At 40.9% G+C, this 22,162-nt stretch overlaps 1 long non-coding RNA gene across 1 annotated transcript; it reads right to left on the bottom strand.

The window, feature by feature from the left end:
* Window positions 1–1,827: 1,827 nt before the first annotated feature.
* LOC115467369 lies at window positions 1,828–18,954 on the bottom strand. Its single transcript, XR_003941683.1, has 3 exons — window positions 18,872–18,954; window positions 2,332–2,335; window positions 1,828–1,839 (listed from the first exon to the last, which is right to left on the bottom strand). It is a non-coding gene; the product is annotated as an uncharacterized LOC115467369 (long non-coding RNA).
* Window positions 18,955–22,162: the final 3,208 nt, after the last annotated feature.

The following is a 22,162-nucleotide window of genomic DNA, read 5'->3' as shown; positions in this document are numbered from 1 at the left end:
GGGTTGAGGCCCTGGATAGATAAGGGCTTGGCTAATGGGGTCATCATTAGGTTGAAAAGGATGGGTGATAGTGGTGATCCTTGAGGTACTCCGCAGTCTGCTTTCCACGGTGATGATATATTTGAGTTTGATTTCACTTGGTATGTTCTGGTGGTTAGGAAACCCTTGATCCAGCTGAGTATATTTCCACCAATCCCAAAGTAGTCTAGGAGTCTTAGTAGTATATTATGTTTTACCATGTCGAATGCGCTAGACATGTCAAATTGGAGGAGAAGTATGCTTTAACCTGTTGCTATTTCCCTGCTTGAATTTGGCCAGGAGGGTGGTTAGCACTGTTTCGGTGCTGTGGCGAGGGCAAAATCCTGATTGTGATTCATGTAGCATTGAGAATTTGTGTATATAATCGGTAAGTTGTTTGGTTACCATACTTTCCATCAGCTTGACTGCTAGTGGGATAGATGCTACTGGGCGGTAATTGGTGAGTTAATTTGGTTTTTTCTTGGTATCTTTTGGTATGGGGGTGAGTAGGATGTTGCCATTTTCCTTGGGGAAGAGACCTTGTTGGAGCATGAAGTTTAGGTGGGATGTGAGATCTGTTGTGAAGCGATCGGGGGTGGATTTTATTAGGTAGCTGGGGCAGGTGTCCAATTTGCAGTGAGTGTCGGAGGTTCTATTAATTGCATGGGCAATTGTTTCGGCGGTGAGGAGAGCGAATTTTGACCAGGTTCGATCCACTGGGTATTCTCCTAAGTTTGGGTCCAGGCCATTGATGAAGTTTTCAATATCAGTATTGTTCTAAGGAAGATTGTTTCGTAGTTTTACAGTTTTTTCATTGAATTATTTGGCAAGTTTGTCTGCCGATGGGATGTCTGAGTTGGTTGTGGTGACTGAGGTAGTGTCCAATAGTTTATGTACGAGTTGGTATAGTTTCTTCGTGTCTTTGTGATTTGGGCCTGTTTTGGTTTTATAGTATGACCTTTTGGTTTGTCTTATTGCGTATTTGTATTTTCTATGTGTTTGCTTCCAAGCGTTAAGTGTGTGATCGTCTTTTATTTTTATCCATGCTTGTTCAAGCTTCCTGGTTTGTGTTTTTAGTTTTTTCAGTTCGTCGTTGAACCATGGTACTGGATTATGTCTATGTGATGTTCTTGTTCGTAAGGGTGCTATTTCGTCTAATATGCTTCGGCATCTGTTAAATTTGCTGTATTGTATAGAACAGTGTAGAAAAATGAGCACAAAATACAGCGTTTATTACTGCTGTTTCTATCAGCTACAATCATTTTTGAGCTGTTCTAGTGATATTCAATTTTATTTTACGATATATATCTAGATATGGGAAACTTTGAAATTAAAAAAAGCTGTCAAATAAGTAAAAAAAAAAAAAAACCAACCCAAATCCTTTATCCTCCAACTTTTAAGGCACTGCCTATCCAACTGGAACAGCTTTAGACCTTTTACAAATGGACAACGTATAGGCAGTCTGTGATTTCTATTAATCTTTTGCTATTGTTTTCAATAGTGTTTGCTATTGTTTTATGTGAACTAAAATGGTGGCAAGCTCCGCCTACTGTTGGTACTCCGCCTACTGGCTTCAGCCCACATAATGGGCTAGATAGACTCATGCCATCTCCTGTCTCAAACCTCCTTGGTGCCAGCATTTACACCAGGTTTCGGCAGGCAGAAGTCTTTATAGAATAGCACTTAGGACTGATTTTTTTCCGGCACCTAATTTTGAGTGCCATTTATAGAATTCTCCCTTTGCTTTTATTGAAACCATGCATGAAAGGTAAAATATGAAACGTACAGTACATGTTATGCATGTTATTTTTACAGCTTTTCCTAGAAATGTAATGAAATTATCATGAATGTATTTTATGCAGATGAAAATGTGATCCTTACATTGATTTTCTTCATCTATTAATCTTTGGCACAGGGATGAAAATATCAACGTGGCTTGATAAAACAATTATCCTTGAAAGCATAATAAATTAAAATGACTATGAAACAATCACAGTGCCATAGATATGGAATACTATGTCAAAATGGCAATCAACAACAGGCACTTTCATATCAGAAGCATTAGAGTAATTGGTTTCATGTAAGAGAAACAGCTAAAGATGCTGGGCTGAATCCCAGGAGAGTGCTTGGAGATGTCAGCAGAGATCAGTTCACTAATTGAATCTATCCTGGATGAATTATAGCAGCAGAAAGCATTATGAGATTTTGGCATGCCTAAACATCATGCCAATATAACTTCTTCTGACTCTATTCCTCTCCAGCTTCTCCTGAAAAAATTCTCTGTTGTAACCTGTAATGGATTAGTAGCACAACATATCTGGTATAATAGTGTAATTATGCAAAAAAGTGCCCAATATATAACTTAATAAACAGTAATGCACAAAAAATATATTTATCAGATGCTTAGGATTTGTATGCAGTAAATCCTTATTAAGGCTTGAAACCAGGTTACCGTACTCTATCTCTCCTTTCATTAACATCATACAGTCATTCACCTTTTCTAAAATCCAGGTCATTCTCGCTTCTACAGCTAGGAGTTAACGAAAATAGGCCAGAGGTAGAAGGGGAGAATTCTTTGGCTTACAGTGGAGAATTATAATCAATATACATTATTGCATTCTGGGGCCGAGAGAGTTGGTGACAGACTGACGAATCTGACAAACCTTACAAACCCTTCACTTCAGTGAAGCCATGGAGTCAGCTTCACAACGTTGCAGGTGCATTTTATTACATTACACAGCTCCCTAATTTTGCAGTTAAACATCGCAGGGTGGCTGGAGGGGGGGGGGGGGAGAGGGGGGGCAATGACCCTGGAACTGGGAGGGAGGGAGAGAGGGGGGGCAACGACCCTGGAACTGGGTAGGTGGGAGGGAGGGAAGGGGGGACCCTGGAACTGGAAGGGAGGGAGGGGGGAACCCTGGAACTGGAAGGGAGGGAGGGGGCAGGGCCACCCTGGAACTGGGAGGGAGGGGGGCCCCTAGCACACACTCTCATTCTCACACACACACTCTCACACCCAGTCTCACTCTCTCTGTCACACACACTCACACATTCACTCTCTCTATCACACACTCACTCTCACATACACTCTGTAAAACACACACACTCCGAGGAAAACCTTGCTAGCGCCCGTTTCATTTGTGTCAGAAACGGGCCTTTTTTCCTAGTTTATTAATATGTTAAAAAGCAGCAGTCCCAGCATAGACCCCTGGGAAACCCCATTATCTACCCTTCTCCATTAAGAATACTGACCATTTAACCCTACTCTCTGCTTTCTATCTTTTAACCAGTTTTAAATCTACAACGGGACATTGCCTCCTATTCCATGACATTCTAGTTTCCTCAGGAGTCTTTCATGAGGTACTTTGTGAAATGCCTTTTTAAAATCCAGATACACAGTATCAACCAGTTCACCTTTATCAGCATGCTTATTCACCCCTTCAAAGAAATGCAGTAGATTGGTGAGGCAAGATTTTGCTTCACTGAATCCATGTTGGCTTTGTCTTATTAATCCATGCTTATGTATATGCTCTGTAATTTTGTTCTTTATAATAGTCTCTACCATTTTGTCTAGCACCAATGTCAGGCTCACCGGTCTATAAGTTCCCAGATCACCTCTAGAACCCTTTTTAAAAATCGGCGTTACATTGGCCATCCTCCAATCTTCGGGTATCATGCTTCATTTTAAAGATAAATTATATATTACTAACAATAGCTCTGCAAATTCATTTTTCAATTCTATCAGTACTCTGGGATGTATACCATCAAGTCCAGGTGATTTGCTACCCTTCAATTTGTCAAATTGCTCTATTACATCTTCCATGTTTACAGAGATTTGTTTTAGTTTCTCTGACTCAGCATTGAATACCATTTCTGGCACTGGTATCTCTCCCACATCTTCCTCGGTGAAGACCAAAGCAAAGGATTAATTTAATCTCTCTGCTATGGCATTGTCTTCCCTGATTGCCCCTTATATCTCATTTCATCTAGTGGTCCAATTGATTCTTTTGCTAGCTTCTTGCTTTAATATACCTGAAAAAGTATATTGTTCTGTGTTTTTGCCTCCAATGCAATCTTCTTTTCAAAGTCTCTCTTTGCCTTCCTTATCAGTGCATTGCATTTGACTTGCCATTCTATATGCTGTTTCCTATTATTTTCAGTGAGATCCTTCTTCCATTTTTTTAAAGGGTTTTCTTTAAGCTTTAATAGTTTCCTTCACCTCTCTTTTTAACCATGCTGGTTGTTTGCCCTTCCTTCCTCCTCTTTTAATACATGAAATATGTCTGGTCTGGGTTCCAGGATGGTATTTTTGAACAGCATCCATGCCTGTTGTAAATTTGTAACCTTTGACGCTGCTCCTCTAAGTTTTTTTTTTTTTTTTTGCGTTCTTCTCATTTTATCATATTCTCCATTTTAAAGTTAAATGCTAACATATTGGATTTCCTTTGGGTACTTACTCTAGAGCAGATATCAAATCTGATCATATTATGACCACTGTTATCAAGTGGTCTGAGCACCATTACCTCTTGCACCAGATCATGCGCTTCACTAAGGACTAGGTCTAGAATTTTTCCCCCTTTTGTTGGTTCCTGAACCAGCTGCTCAATAAAGTAGTCATTGATTTCTTCAAGGAATTTTATCTCTGATGTTACATTTACCTAGTCAATATCCGGGTAATTGAAATCACCCATTATTGTGTTACCCAGTTTGTCTCCCTGATTTCTGCTAACATTTCTACATCAATCTGTTCATCCTGGTCGGGTGGAAGGTAGTACACTCCTATCACTATCCTTTTCCCCTTTACATTTGGAATTTCTATCCCTAGGGATTCTAAGATGTGTTTCATGTCCTACAGAATTTTTGGTCTATTTGATTCAAGGCCCTCCTTAGCATGTATTGCTACCCCTTCACCAATTCGAGCCACCCCAATCATTGCAATATAATTTGTACCCTGGTATGACAGTGTCCCACTGGTTATCTTCCTTCTACCAAGTCTCAGAGATGCCTTTTATATCTAATTTTTCATTTAGTGCAATATATTCTAACTCTCCCATCTTATTTCTTAGGCTTCTGGCATTTGCATATAAACATTTCAAACAATGTTTGTTATTCCTATTCATAACTTGCTCAGCAGTTGGCAGTGTTAATTTGCAGCTTTGAAAATCCGTCTGCTCTTTGTTTAAAGGCACCTGATCTACTATGGTTTCAATTGCAACCTCACTATCGGGATACCCTACCTTCCCTGTTTTGGTGATATCTTTACCTTGTTCCAAACCAAGCACTTTTGAATGACTGTTGGCCTTCTCTCAATTTCTAGTTTAAAAGCAGTTATAACCAGAAAACCCCGATTAACATCCCATATGGAGAATTTGAGGATTCTGGTTATGACCGAAATGCCCCCAAAATTTCACCATCTTCATTAGTCTGATGATGTCATCTGGCTGCTGCCCTTACAGGAAGATGACATCATTGAAGGAGGACTTGCATATTTCCTCTCTGTGCCAGCTGCCCTATAGCTCTTAGTAGGTTTGAGTCACATGGTGCAGGATCTGTTACTCTGGTCTGGTTGTCTCAATATAAGATTAGCACAGGCTCAAATCTCTTAAGAGCTCCATGGTGAAGACAGCAGAGGAGTATCTGTTTTTGTTTAAAATATTTAAAGACACTACCTGGAGAGTATGTAAAAGAACTGAGGTGTTCATAATGGGAGGAAAGGATGGTAAGGGAGAACAGAATAATACTGCAGAGAGTAAGGATTTAAGCAAAGGGCTATGCCTGCTGTAGATTAGAAGTAAATAGAACACAGCACCAGCTGCTACATTGTACAGCATAATTAATGTTAATAATGATGTGCAAATTGGAAAAGTAATAAGAAAAAAGACTGGAGGAGATCTGGTATTTGAAATAAGATCAGAGTCAATTAAGATGACTTGGCAGAAAAACAAAGCAGGTCAATGTCCCTGGAAAACATATGCAGGAGCACATTTAGAAACAGAGAAAAATTCTGAATACCACATGGACTAAGAGGTTTATGTGATAAGCTGCTCTACCCGTTTTATCACAAAGAATTTACTTCCGATTTTCCAGAGCTAATCTTACTCCTAAAGTAGTAACTTTTTCCTTTGCATAGAACAATGGTTCCCAAACCTGGTCCTTGAGGCACCACAGCCAATCAAATTTTCAGGATACCCACAATGAATATTCATGAGAGAGATTTGCATACAGTGGAGGCAGTGCATGCAAATCTCTCTCATGAATATTCATTGTGGGTATCCTGAAAATTTGATTGGCTGTGGTGCCTCCAGGACCAGGTTTGGGAACCACTGGCATAGAAGAAAAACGCTAGCCCACTAGTGGGTCTTACTACGGATTCAACTGGTGTGCTGCAGCACATTAGTGTGCCATGGCTGCTCCGCAGGTGTGCCGCGGAAGCACCAGCCAGCGACCCTGCATTTTAAGAACAGGACTTTTTTTCCCCCCTGCAGCTTCTCTGTACTACTTTTAGCTGTCCTCTGGGCTTATATTTGTCTGGAAATCTTGCTACACTCCATGATCACATTTCTCTCTTCTCCAGAGCTTTTGCTTCCCTCCCACTTTTTTCACGTTTTTTGTTTTTATATTTTCTACCAGCAGGATTCCTCTTAAAAATGCCCCCCCCCCCCCCCCCCACCACCTTACTTGGGAACTAAATTTCTTATTCCATCCTGGTTGCCATACAGTTTGATAAAATTCAGTGGCACCAGATCATCCCGTCCTCCTGCTTTGCTGTAGGATGGCTAACAGCACAGAAAAATAAAGAAAGAAAGGCAGTCAAGGTTTGCTTTAATCTTGTCTTCCTTGAAATTAGCAGCATGCCAACACTATCCTTTTGTGCTGAGGTAAGAGGAAAAGAAGTAGTGTAACCCTCTGGTTATGGTGTTCTAGGTGGCTGCCTAGACTGTGCCCAGTATAGTTGGACAAGAGGGGTGCACACTATTATTTATTGGTTGGGACCAGGGCCGGGACTGGGATTACCTAGGAGGCTGAGCAAGCTTTGTATCAGACTTCACACAATGATGGAGACCACACCAGTTCTTTTGCTGAAACCAAAACCTTTACTGTCTTTCAACTGATGAGGGTACAGCTTCAAAATTCTCAATACAGGTGGCCAACTATATATTGTAGATATACTCCTCTCCTCCAGTAATACAAAACATGCATACATATTCTCCTTATTTCTCCTTGTTACACAAGCTCACTCATTATGAGGGGTTGGCGGGGAAGCAGCAGACTAGAGGGTGTCGTCATTGCCACAGACAGTTACAGGGGCACATTCCATCCAGCAGCGGGGTCCTGACTGCCTTCTTAGCCCCAGCTCTACTACAGTAATTCTGGGAAGCAGCAGAGTGGAGGGTGTCATTGTTGCCTATTGTGCAGGCAAGCAGCGGACAGCTACAGGGGCACATTCCATCCAGCAGTGAGGTCCTGACTGCCTTTTTAGCCCTGCAGTATGCAGCCATGGGCACATGCCCAAAGGGGTGTGATCAAAGAGGCACGCCCATTTGGAGCCCTTCTGAGCCAATTGAGGAGCTGGGAGCTTTGCTAGTCATCTATAGAGAAACGGAAAAAGGTCAAAGGTAACATCAGAGTGGCCAATAAGTTAGCCCATGTATGTGGCACAATGGGTCAATATGTCCAAGTGCAGGAGGGATTGACTTACCCGGACCATGTAAGTAGTGCTTCCTCCCCTGACACCTCGACTACGTTGGGAGTTCAAACTCCCCCCACTCAACCAGCATTATTGATGGAAAAGAATCAGCTAGTTTGTAGTAATGATCCTGAGATTCCAGATTGAGATAATGCTCTTCGGGATACCTTTCCTTTATTATTGGAAAACCCTAGCCCTGGGAGTAATTTGCCTTATCCAAGGCCTATCTCTAACATATTTCTCAGTCTTTATTGCTCACTGGTACTCATTCTCAGTCCAAACCTACTCTTAAAGATGTTTTGTCTGTGGTGACTAGAATGGAAAACAGTTTGGAAGCCATTTTAAATCAGTTTTCTAAATTTACTGTGGAATCTTCTGGTAAAATGTTCCAGCAACAGCAGAGACAAACCACAGCTGAGCATCATCTGTTAAAATCAGAGACTCAACTGTCTAACCTTCAAGTTGTATTGTATTGTACTGTTTTGGGATCTTGCCAAGTACTTGTGGCCTGGATTGGCCACTGTTGGAAACAGGATATTGGGCTTGATGGACCTTCGGGCTGTCCCAGTATGGCAACACTTATGTAAGTTGTGGTAGCATCATTGGTTAAAGGCTGTCAGTGCATATGAAATTAGAGACACTTGAGAATAAATATTGGGTTATGAATTGAGACTTCTAAATTTTCCAGTAACTCATTACATCTCTCCTTTTGAGCTCTTTAAGTGGCATATAAAAGATGTATTGTGTTATTCTCAAATGGATTCTTTAGCTAATGTCAGTGCATATTATTTACCTTCAGGTAAAAAGTCTGTTAATGAGGAAAGGGACTTTGATCACATTACATCACCAGATAGTCTGGATATTTCCAGATTTCTGGAATCCTCTCAAGAATTAATGTGTAAAAGAGCCATATTAATTGTGACTTTTCAATTCAGAAGATCAAAAGCTCTCAGTTCTCAAACTGTATTTTTCTAAGAAATCTGTTCTTTTTTTTTTATGGGGAGGCTATTTCAGTGTTCCCTGATGTGGCCAGGTGTACACAATTGAGAAGAAAATCTTTCCTTAGCATGAAGCCTAAGGTTCTGGCTTTAGATGGTACTTTCTTTTTTCAATATCCTTGTAAATGTCTTGTTACATGTGGAAATAATCAGTATATGTTTTGGGATCCCAGTCAGTTGGAAATGTTTCTAAAGGAAAAATCTGTTTCTTCTGATAATTCTTGAGGTTTATTCTAAATGATTAATTTGCTGGTGAGTTTTAATTAAAGGGAGTTCAGGATTTAGTGTGGTTTCTTTGTTTTTTTGCACTAGGCAAAATTAATAGTTTAGCTTAGAGTGATTATTTTTTTCTCTACTTTTTTTTCTTTTTTCATTCCTTGATAATTCTGCTAACTTCCTCTTGATGTGGATTTAATGCCTGTTGTTTTCTAGAATCAGTTGTGGTCTGTTTGATTATTGAATGTTGATTTCTTCATGGTATTTACTTTGTATACTTAGTTGTATGCTATTTATGAAAAAGTAATAAAAAAAAGATAAAGGGAATTAGAAAAGGTTCAAAGAAGAGCGACCAAAATGATAAGGGGAATGAAATGCCTCTCATATGAGGGAAGGCATGAGGAAGACACTATGGTGGTGGTGGTGGGGGGGGGTTATCAAGGAGACAAGTGAGAGGAGGATGGTGAGTACAGTGGGCAAAAATGTTTTAATGGGGAGTTGATGACAGAAGGGACTAGGTGAGTGGGGAAGGAGTGAGAGTGGAAATGGGAGAGCTGGGGAAAAGGAGATGGAAAGTTGATAGGTAGGTGAAAAGTTTTAAAAAATGAGGTGGAGAACTGGAGGGTGAGAGAGACATTTGCGTAGACAGAAAGGAAGAAAGAGCTCAAAGGAAAAGATCAATAGAGACAGATGTGAGGGAAAGGAAGAAGACAGAGGAGAAAGGACAAATGGACAGCAGCCACTGGAAAGAGACAGGAAAGCAGAAGAGAGAAGCTCACTGGGATCAGCATGATTTGGTAAATAAAATGCTCAGATATCAAAGGTAGAAAAAGTTTTATTTTAAATTTATTAACTGGAATTTGTTAGTTTTGTGAAAATTGCTTGCAGATGTCTTTGTGTTGTGCTCAGTACAAGAGAAAATGCATTTCTGTTTTTATTTCTCCAGTGTTGCAGTATATGCCAAGTTTGATTTCTTGAGGTTCTCAGTTCAATTTTTCTTTCCATATTTCTATGTCTAATATTACATTTAGTTTAAAGGTCAGAAACCATTCAGAGTAACATATACAGTGGTGGAAATAAGTATTTGATCCCTTGCTGATTTTGTAAGTTTGCCCACTGACAAAGACATGAGCAGCCCATAATTGAAGGGTAGGTTATTGGTAACAGTGAGAGATAGCACATCACAAATTAAATCCGGAAAATCACATTGTGGAAAGTATATGAATTTATTTGCATTCTGCAGAGGGAAATAAGTATTTAATCCCTCTGGCAAACAAGACCTAATACTTGGTGGCAAAACCCTTGTTGGCAAGCACAGCGGTCAGACGTCTTCTGTAGTTGATGATGAGGTTTGCACACATGTCAGGAGGAATTTTGGTCCACTCCTCTTTGCAGATCATCTCTAAATCATTAAGAGTTCTGGGCTGTCGCTTGGCAACTCGCAGCTTCAGCTCCCTCCATAAGTTTTCAATGGGATTAAGGTCTGGTGACTGGCTAGGCCACTCCATGACCCTAATGTGCTTCTTCCTGAGCCACTCCTTTGTTGCCTTGGCTGTATGTTTTGGGTCATTGTCGTGCTGGAAGACCCAGCCACGACCCATTTTTAAGGCCCTGGCGGAGGGAAGGAGGTTGTCACTCAGAATTGTACGGTACATGGCCCCATCCATTCTCCCATTGATGCGGTGAAGTAGTCCTGTGCCCTTAGCAGAGAAACACCCCCAAAACATAACATTTCCACCTCCATGCTTGACAGTGGGGACGGTGTTCTTTGGGTCATAGGCAGCATTTCTCTTCCTCCAAACACGGCGAGTTGAGTTCATGCCAAAGAGCTCAATTTTTGTCTCATCTGACCACAGCACCTTCTCCCAATCACTGTCGGCATCATCCAGGTGTTCACTGGCAAACTTCAGACGGGCCGTCACATGTGCCTTCCGGAGCAGGGGGACCTTGCGGGCACTGCAGGATTGCAATCCGTTATGTCGTAATGTGTTACCAATGGTTTTCGTGGTGACAGTGGTCCCAGCTGCCTTGAGATCATTGACAAGTTCCCCCCTTGTAGTTGTAGGCTGATTTCTAACCTTCCTCATGATCAAGGATACCCCACGAGGTGAGATTTTGCGTGGAGCCCCAGATCTTTGTCGATTGACAGTCATTTTGTACTTCTTCCATTTTCTTACTATGGCACCAACAGTTGTCTCCTTCTCGCCCAGCGTCTTACTGATGGTTTTGTAGCCCATTCCAGCCTTGTGCAGGTGTATGATCTTGTCCCTGACATCCTTAGACAGCTCCTTGCTCTTGGCCATTTTGTAGAGGTTAGAGTCTGACTGATTCACTGAGTCTGTGGACAGGTGTCTTTCATACAGGTGACCATTGCCGACAGCTGTCTGTCATGCAGGTAATGAGTTGATTTGGAGCATCTACCTGGTCTGTAGGGGCCAGATCTCTTACTGGTTGGTGGGGGATCAAATACTTATTTCCCTCTGCAGAATGCAAATAAATTCATATACTTTCCACAATGTGATTTTCCGGATTTAATTTGTGATGTGCTATCTCTCACTGTTACCAATAACCTACCCTTCAATTATGGGCTGCTCATGTCTTTGTCAGTGGGCAAACTTACAAAATCAGCAAGGGATCAAATACTTATTTCCACCACTGTATGCAATAAAAGGGGAAATGAGGAAGGTGGGTAGCAACGGTCCCACTAACAGTGACCAGTGTTTTGACACTCACTGCTTCAGAGAGTAAGGACTGTGCACTTTCTAAAACACACACACACACACACACACACACACACACACACACACAGTAAACAGCAATGAATGGGTATGTGCAGTTAAATCACAATCAGTCCAAAGCACATCTCTCAATCATACATTATTTAATGGCACTGAACTTCTTTCCTGTTCTCCAGGTTCTCAAAGATGGCTCCAAAACTCCCAATGCTTCATTATACCAATTGCTAATACATCACTTCATATTCTTATATCATATCCTCTGAAACAATGTTAAAATATTTCTCAACAAATACCCAACATAGTGTGAAAATGAAAAAAAATATATTAAATTTTCAAATTCAAACCTTTAGGCTTTTCTGCACCCAAATTAAAGATCCATTGTTGATTCTAATGCAGTAAACAACTCTTCTGATCACCTCCTCACACTAAAGGGGGCATGTGGTCTATGACACAGCAGTGAAAATCTTGATTAGAGTGATTCACTCGAAAATAATGAACATAAGAATAACCATAATGGGTCAAGCCAATGGTCCATCTAGCCCAGTATCCTGCTTACAACAGTGGCCAATCCAGGTCACAAGTACCTGGCAGAAACCCAATTAGTAGCAACATTCCATGCTACCAATCCTGGGGCAAGCAGTGGCTTCCCCTATGTCCTTCTCAATAGCAGACTATGGACTTTTCCTCCAGGAACTTGTCCAATCCTTTTTTTTTTTTTTTAACCCAGATATGCTAACTGCTGTTACCACATCCTTTGGCAGTGATGGTCGCACCAATGGCTTCTCTGTTTTCTCCCATTTCAAACTAGGACTGTACCAAATACTCATACTCAATGCGGCCCCGAATAGTGCCCCAAATACATTATTCATATTCAGCCGAACAGTGATTTAAATATGAATAATCTGGATGGTCACGTGATGTCGTGCTAAAGGAGCAGACGTCGGTGAGTGAGGCTCCCGGTCCCAACCGCCAACCCCGCCTTGTATAACGCTCAAAATAAGTGCCCCACGCCTAAAAAGCGGAGGGAACGACAGAGGAACACCTAGTGCACCTGGAGGGAGATAAGATCAGCGCTGATGACCGCACGAGCGACTCGTAGAGACAAAGACACGCTATCTAAGAGCGGATCCAAGATGGCGGCGGGCAATGGCGAAGGCCCGACTTCGGTTAGCTCCACATGGGTGGCCGAGATTGTTGCGGAGGTCACCCATGCCATAGATGCTATGCTGGATAAGAAACTGCAAACATTGTCCGCCAAGCTCGATAATGTAGATGGCAACGTAGAGGCACTCAAAGGAGAGTTTACGGCATGCACGCAGCGGGGTTTCAGACTTAGAAGACAAAATGAAACAGCTGGAGACGCTGACGGAAAAGCTGCAAAGTAAAATGCGAGACCTAGAAGATAAAGCAGATGATATGGAAAATCGATCCCGAAGGGGAAATCTGAGACTTGTAGGTTTACCCGAATCTCTCCCAGAAGCTGATCTGGGTAAGTTTTTGGAAGAATGGCTGACAAATACTTTAAGGCTATCACAGAATATGGGGCCCCTTCGAATCGAACGAGCACACAGGCTGGGGCCTCGTAGGGCACCAGAAGACAGACCCAGGGTGGTCATTTGCAAAATCTTAAATTATGCTCACAAGGTGGATATCCTGCGGGCTATTAGAGCGAAGGGGCCTCTAAAATATGAAAACAAAACTATACTATGTTTTCAGGACTTTTCAACGCGAGTGTCAAGTATGCGGAAAGCATATGCGCCTATATGTACAGAGCTGCATAAGCGCCATATCCAATTTACGTTAATGTACCCAGCCCGATTAAAGGTGTTCCAGGAGGGTAAAGCGCAGTTCCATGACACTCCAGAATCCGCCAGGCTGTTTCTTAAGGGGCTGCCGGAGAGTGATGCCAGTACAAGCCGCTTGCCATAATGCATCCAATTAAAATTGAAAGATACTAGATGGAACTTTCAATTGAGAACTGAGGATGCTGAAAAGGAAGTAGAAATACGACAGTGATGGTGTACTAGTTTGGGGAAACTATAATATTGTGCATGGAATTTTGGACTAGGAATATAGAGCATGGAAGAACGGATACCTTTTTCGGGTGGAGTATGAAGGGTTACAAAAAACTGCAAAACAGATTGTATATATAATCTTTGGATACTCACACAGGCACACATGGAGATACAGACTGTGGATGTACAAGTTTGCACGGAGTATTATGAAAATAGTGGCAGGAGGACCTACTTGGAGAGAGAAGAAACAAAGCTAAATAGAAGGGACGCTATTAGGCGTGTTTTCGGGGCGCTTGGCCTTCCGGGGTTCCATTTAACATACATCGTGGGACTAGACAGGGGTGTCCCTTATCACCTATGCTCTTTATACTAACGATGGACCCTCTGCTTAGAGAAATTATGAGCAATGCAGATATTAAAGGAGTGGAGATAGGGAAGCAGGTGTTTAAAATATCTGCATTTGCTGATGACTTATTAGTACATGTGGTGGACCCCCAGGTGTCCTTTCCAACGCTGATGGAGTGTTTCGAGGAATATGGTGAATATTCTGGGTTTAAATTGAATTTAGATAAATCCATTGCCATGCCTACGGAACACGCCATGAGAGCGGGTTGGTTAGGATCTTTTCCAGTAAAGTGGGAATACAACTCGTTTAGATATTTGGGAATTCAACTATCGAGGTGCACTTGGAATTTATATAGAATAAATATAGATACCCTATTAGAACACTGCAGAAGGACTTTAGCATCTTGGCAGCAGTTACAGTACCTATTTCATTATATGGCAGAGTTCAGTTGTTCAATATGGTGCTGTTTCCGAAATGGCTATATATTATACAATTGTTACCTTTTAAAGTACTGAAGAAGGATCTAAAGAAATTCCAGAGGCTGATCTCTCGGTTCTGTTGGGCGAGGAAAAAACCACGCATGCAGTTTAAATATTTGATAGGAGCGTGGAAGTATGGTGGAGCAGGTATTCCAGATCTATCCTTATATAACTATGCATGCTTATTCCGACATCTAGGGGATTGGATCTTGGGAGAGGAAAAGTACACGCCTAGGGAATTTGAGGCTGCATACTATTCCCCATGGCATTTCAACTCGTTATTACACTGCTCGCAAGCATCCCTGCCAAATAGGCTAAGACAGAGTAGATTACTCAGAGCAATGAGAGAGACGTGGAAATTTTTGACAATGTTGCTGGGGGGACGAGGGGATATATCAGATCAACTCCCGATAAGGGGAAATGTTAATTTCATGCCGGGGAATGACAATGTCAGCTTTGCTCGATGGGCAGTCAAAGGACTTACCCTAGTACAACATGTGATAGATGAGGAAGGTAAATTATATACATGGGGTGCTCTGCTGGAAGCTGGGAGAGTCGAGCATAAAGATTTGATGGCATATCTGCAATTAAGACATTATATAAGGACTTTGGAGAGAGGGGCCTTGGTCCCGTCCTTGGGAACAAAAATACGGGGGTTCTTTGATAAATTTCAAGAGGGCGAACTTTCGATATCAGGGTTACATAAGGCAATACAGAGGGATTCTAAGGAGAGGACATTTGGGGACCTTGTCGCCAGATGGACTCCAGAAATAGCAGGGAGACTGTGCCCTTTGAAGCTAATAAAGAGAATTCCAGAGATTTCGATTAATGCAACCTTGAGGGAATGTCAATTTCGTATTATTCATAGGGCATACTTCACACAGGAGAGATTGTTCAAAATAGGGGCAGTAGATTCACCCATATGCCAAAAATGTAAACAAGGGACTAATTCTTTTCTTCACTCCTTATGGGACTGCTCTCAAACTAAGACTTTTTGGAAAGAGATATTTGGATATCTAGCAAAGTTAACTGGGTGTGTGGTTGTGCTTTCACCAAGGGCCATACTGTTAGATTACTATGAAGATTATCATCTAGAGAACAGAACATACACGCTACTGTTCCGGAAGGCAGGGGTTTTGGGGAAGAAAGTGATTTTAGGAGTGTGGGTGGGAGATGAAACACCGTCTTTTTGGGTGTGGAGAAATAAATTTCATGCCCTAATGACTTTTGAACATAGATATGCTAAACGCACGCCCAAGAGGCTGAAGCAATTCCATGAAGTATGGGGAGTGTACGTGGACTCTCTTCCACACAGAGCGAGAAGTCTGCTGCTAAATGCAGGTTGAGGACAGTAGGGTTAGAGAGCAGGGAGATCAGTGATTTATACAGGATGGGGGGATGGGGTCCCCCTTTGTTTTAGGATCGCTGTCTTCCTCTTCTCCCCCCCCTCACGCTGGGCATATTTGTATATAAATACCTACAAAATTTTTTTTTTTTTTTTTTGTCTGTGTGTCTTGGACTTGTATTTGTCTGTGGTCTGGTTTCAGATGAAGATTGTTGTTGAGAGATGGCGACTGGGTGGGAGTGGGAGGGAGGGAAGGGGAATAATTGAGACTGCAAAGGATGCTAAGTGGAAATTTCATCGGACATATCACAAAATAGAGATGTATTGATGGGAGCTTTAAGTACATATCCATATTGTTTTAATGGTCCCCTAGAACCCACAATATGCTCACTAATTGTTCAGCTTCTGGGCAACTGGTAAGGTAGGGTGGGAGCTGGGAGATTGAAGATAGGAATGAGTTGAGTGTACGTGTTCTCGTATAGTTATGATTGTTGATATGTTTTGGTTGATTGAATTGTTCAAAACACATTGTTTCAAATGGGAAAAGGGGGAGGGTGGGGGGGGGGAAGGAGGAGGGGGGAAAAGTTTGATGAATATAAGTAATAAGATGTTTACTTGGATACGAATTCATGCTTCAAGTCATGTACATTCGAATATTCTAAAAAAAGTATTTCAATCTGTCCTTTTGCTAAAAACTGTAGTGGAAAAAGAAAACCGTTCCTTTTTAATCAATTTATCAAGAAAAGAGATTTCTTGCTTATGATACATCATTGTAAATTGTATATTTTTGTGACATGTATCGAGCCATGCATGAAACTGTTCAAGATTGTCAGTGGTACCATTCCAGACCACAAATACATCATTGATGAATCTGACCCAAAATTTTAAACATCACTCAAAGGGATTCTTCTCAATCCACAGATTCTTAAAAGGGATTATAAAAAGACTGGCCACTGAGGTTGCCATTGTTGTTCCCACAGCTGTCCCCGATACCTGTTGGAAAATCCTCTGGCCTTAGCAAAAAAAATAATATATATATTTTTTGCATTGCTATAGTTACCAAATCCACAATAAAGCTTGTGGGAACTGCAGAGCTGGTTTTTATTTGATTCAAAAACTTGCAGTCACTTATACAGCTTCAAGCTGAACTTCCGGAAAAAACTAAAAACTAACCTGTTTAAAAAGGCATACCCTACCAATCCAACATAAATGCCTGATCTCTGCAACACAACAAAACTAAAGTACGTAATGGACATAACACAACTCTTCCATTGTATGATTCCCTAGTGTGGCTGTGCCACATGAACTTTATCTTACCACAATATCACTTTGTATTTGTTTACACCGGAGTCTGCAAACACCTCTCCGGTACTATGTAAGCCACATTGAGCCTACAAATAGGTGGGAAAATGTGGGATACAAATGTAACAAATAATAATAATAATAACAGTATATAATGATCTAATATCATAGATTTGATATACCACCTTTCTGTAATACAACCAAATCAGTTTACATGCATTATATGCAGGTACTTTCTCTGTCCCTAGTGGGCTCACAATCTAAAGTTTTGTACCTCAGACAATAAGAGAGTTAAATTACTTGCCCAGAGTCACAAGGAACTACAGTGGGAAATCAAACCCAGTTCCCCAGGTTTGCAGCCCTCTGCACTAACCATTAGTCCTCTGCTCCAAACTTTGCATAAAATCTGTGGTAAGGATTCATTGTTAAAGCCATTATTTGTTTATATTGATCATTTTTTAGGCCATTTATTCAAAGGGGGTTTTCTTACATTCAAAGTTCTGCATATCTATCATCTGTATCTGGAGAGAAGAGCAGAATGATTATTTGGTGAGTTTCAATATTAGGTAGATAGAGGCATCCTTTTTGTTTTCCTCTTTGAAGGTCGAATAATGGAGCCAGTCTGCCATTTACTACTAATTGTGCCTTGGGGAGAGTGAATAACATCTATAACCATTCAATGAAAGTTCCATTCAAGCCAAATTGTTCTAATGCCTAAATAAGTATTGCTAAGCTATACTATCAAAGGCTTTTTTAAATATCTAAACTGGCCACTGCTGCCTTATTGTCTTGTTGTCATAGATGACAGTGAGAATGTTAAGTAAATTCATGAATGCATATTGTCCTAGTACGAAGGTCACATGATCCTCATGAATTACTTGGGGTAAAAGTCTGTTTAATCTGCCTCATCAGACCCGTAGTCAACTTCTTAACTTTTGAAAGCCCGTTTTGTGCTTTAATAGACTTTGGACTTCCAACTTGCCCTTTTTGTAGCAGTTTTGGGGGTGCTAAGGGAGGATGGTAGGGTGGTTGGGTATGCTTGACTATTGTATTGGTTGTTTTGTTGTTGTGCTGCCATCTTTTGGAGAGTGATGTGATGTGACAGACGTTTTTAGCCATTGTAGTGGTTTTTCTTATATACTACAGTGCTTTTTCCAAGGGGTTTTTGCCCTTGATGCAGCCCTTATTTGGGTGAAACACGGCCTGTGTCGGGCATTATCTTGGTTTGAGTGTTTTCTATTGATCTGCTTGGTCTGTTCCCACATTGGAGTTTGCAGATTGGTAACTCTCAGTAGGACCAGGTCTCTAAAAAACTCCTTCCTGGCATCCTTATTCAGTACCCTTTCTATATAAAGATCTCTATAGAACAGTGTCTCTCAACCTTTTTTCTGTTGTGACCCACTGAACACTAAAATTCACAGCTGAAGAAAAGCAAAACAAAAAAAACCTCCTAAATATTTTGTTACAAATGATGCAAGGAAAATATAAAATATTCTTAAACAGAATCTACTTTTGTTTAATAAGCCGTTAAAATTAAACTTATAAATGTTTATTATTTCTTAAAGATATTTTAATCTTCACATATTTTGTCAGTGGGAAACCTGAGGCTTTTATGTTGCATACAGTTTTTCAATATGGAATTGAATTATAGGCAAATTCACATGAAACTTACATACGTTCTAGAGTCTATACAGAGCATAGAGCTAGGATGTTTTTTCCCTTACAACACAAATATATTTTCACATTCTGGTGTCATCTCAGTAACGGCAATGCAAAATCCCTCTACTGCCAGATACTGTGAGGCAACACACAGCCCTGCATATAAGGCAGTACTACTACTACTAATCATTTCTATAGCACTACTAGATGTACCCAGCACTGTACACATTATATGCAGGTAACTTCTCTGTCCCTAGAGGGCTCACAATCTAAGTTTTGTACCTGGGGCAATAGAGGGTTAAGGGGTCCTTTTATGAAGCTGTGGTAAAAGGGGGCCTGCACTGGCATTGGCATATGTTTTTGACATACGCTGAGGCCTCCTTTTACCGCAGTGAGTAAAAGCCAGGGTTTTTAAAAAAATAAAAAATAGACATGTGGCAAGTGAAGCACTTGCCGCGCACCCATTTTGGGTGGAAGCATTTACCGCCACCCATTGAGCTCCCGTCCTACCCCGGTGGCAACTTAGCAGCACGTGGCACTGCCCAATTACCTCAGGGTACACACCGGCACTACAAAAATTAAAATATTTTTGTAGCACTAGAAATGGCACGCACTGGGGGTGGAAACTACCGCTGGGCTGCTGCATTAGCCCGGTGGTACTTCACTTTTAGTGTACCGCCACTTTGTAAAAGGGTCCCTAAGGGACTTGCCCAAGGTCACGAGGAGCTGTAGTGGGAATCAAACCCAGGGTTACCATAGCCTGCTGCATTAACCATTAGGCCACTCCCCCACATATATGCTACTCAGACTATGTCGCAAATAGAACATATGGACAGCAGACCTGAACATTTCCACATCTCAACAGTTATCATTTGGGTTATTGGGGAAGCAGAAATAGGGACCAGTTGTGGAGATTTCAAGTACCTGACTGGATCTTTGGTCTCTTCAGCTTGTAGACACAGGTTGTTGTTGATGAAAACAGGCTTGCTGTCTATACCGGTATGTCCTGACACACTAGTTGAGAGCCACTGCTAAAGAATGTTAGAAATTGTTCAGTAATTTTGTCTGTCGTCATATGCTGCTCACTTTGTCTTATCTTTGATACATGCCTACTAGTTCCACTTTCCCCATTTTACTCTCCCATCTATACCATTTGTATCTTTGATGATAAATATTTTGTTCTGCCCGGCTATTAAGCAGATTATCAATTTGCAGTCTTACCTCAGTCATGTTCTGTTTCTGCTAAGAGGTCATTTTAGCTATGTGCTCACATCTGAGCTCCTGAGCTGATTTGAAAGCTAAAGTAATTTCCCTTCTCTTTGCTTGTTGCATCTTGCCACATATGCTAGATGTAAAAAGCCTTGGCAGGTTCCCAATGAATTCTCAGACCTATCTCCTCTATGGAATCATTGCAAATATAATCCTACCAATGCTTTCTGAGAAAACTGTGGAATTCCAAATCTTTATACAAATGAGGGAGATCTTCCAAACAAAGTCCTGATCATTAGAGGCTAAGTTAAAATGGCTATTACTGGAAGTACTTATTTTTTTACATCACTTATATTTCTACACAGGCTTTTGGTTATGAGTACATAAACTAACCAAGCAAACGCATTATGGGCATGTGAGTAAAATATAAATTGAATCTCAGACAGCGTAAGGATTCTCTGAGTCCAAGCATTCAATAAACTCAAATGCTTTATAAGAAAATGATCACATGTATCCCTATGCATTTTCAATATCTGCTTAGGAGGTTTAAAATCAATTGACAGATCAACTGTAATATTAAAGTCCCCTTCCTCCCCCCTCCCCCCCCCCCCACATTACCACCCTGTAGTCGGGGTACTCAGCTATTTTCACAGCCAAGTCTGAAAAACAATTGTGGTTATTAATATTAGGTGCGGGGACAGACTTGGTTGGGGGTGGGGGAAGGAAGGGGGAGGGAGAAAATGGAAAAATGTATAATTGTAAATCTGCATAACAGCTTGAATTTCATTGATGACACTCTGTATGTTTCTTTTTGAGAATTGTATTTGCTACTTTATGTTATCGTTTATCAATAAAAAAGAATTAAATATTAATATTAGGTGCATATATGTTACACAGCAAAAGCCTTTTTCCCTACAGTTCCCCCATCATTAAGAAATAATGCTCTTCCTTATTATGAATTTGATAATGGATTTTAAAGGGCAATTGTTGTGAATCAAAACGGCAACACCCCTCTGCCTAGCCATACATGATGAAAATCCTATTTCCCCAACCCAATATTTCTTCAATTTTTAATACTCTACAGCAGAAAGGTGTGTTTTCTGTAAAGATACAATATCCCCTTTATCTTTCTGAAATTATGTCAAAATTTGGGTGCACTTTACTGGGGATGTAATCCCATGTACGTTTAAAGGCACTACGAACTAAAATTCTATAACTGGAACCTAAAAACTCAGCACCAAAAAATAGTATTCTATAAGCTTAGGGAAAGGGGATGGGTAGTTACAATTAAAGTGGTTTACCTATTATATACAGGTACTTATTTTGTACCTGCAGCAATGAAGGGTTAAGTGACTTACCCAGAGTCACAAGGTGCTGTAGTAGGAATCAAACCCAGTTCCCCAGGATCAAAGTCTGCTGCATTAACCACTAGGCTACTCTTAGAGGTGGGAGCCAGAACTACATTTAGGTGTGATCATTTACACCAACAAAACCTTGGTGGAAATCCCCATGCCTAAATTAGATGTGGATCCCCTTTATTCTATAACAATGCACATAAATGAAAGGAATGCCCATGATCCGCCCATGGATTTCCATGGTCATGCCCCCTTTTTGGACATGCGTGTAAAATTTACGTGTGTAAATTTTAATTAAATCGAATGAGTACCAATAATTGTTAAAATCTCAATTATCAATGCTAATTGATGCACAATTTTTTGTGACTTTTATAGAATTCGGGAGTATGAGTAGCTTAACCATAGCCCTTACTCCTTATGTTTACATTTTCCTGTGAGTTAAATTCCCTCCTTCCCTGACCAGCCCCTCAGCTAGGCCAACCAGTGACCATGTCCTTGTGTGAACAATTCCTCTGGTATATAGTGTAACCAATTTGCCTTTCATATATTGGGTCCAAATCTTCCGTCCTTTTATGAAACACATTTATCCGCCCATCAGTATTGACGCTACCATTCATACTGGCCCTGAAACCCACAATCCTCCCTTTCCCTTCCCCCCATACCTTCAGTCCCTCTGTGTACCACCCGCATCCCCATTTTCCCTTGAGAACCCTCAGGCATGAAACCTTAAACCAATTAACATATCAGTGGTAACAGGTACACATAACAGAATCCAGGAACACTGTCCAAACAACT

The sequence above is a fragment of the Microcaecilia unicolor genome, chromosome 3 (genome assembly GCF_901765095.1).
Source record: "Microcaecilia unicolor chromosome 3, aMicUni1.1, whole genome shotgun sequence".
NCBI lineage: Eukaryota > Metazoa > Chordata > Amphibia > Gymnophiona > Siphonopidae > Microcaecilia > Microcaecilia unicolor.
Note: the sequence above shows the minus strand (reverse complement) of the source record. Positions and strands in the feature narration are given on the sequence as shown.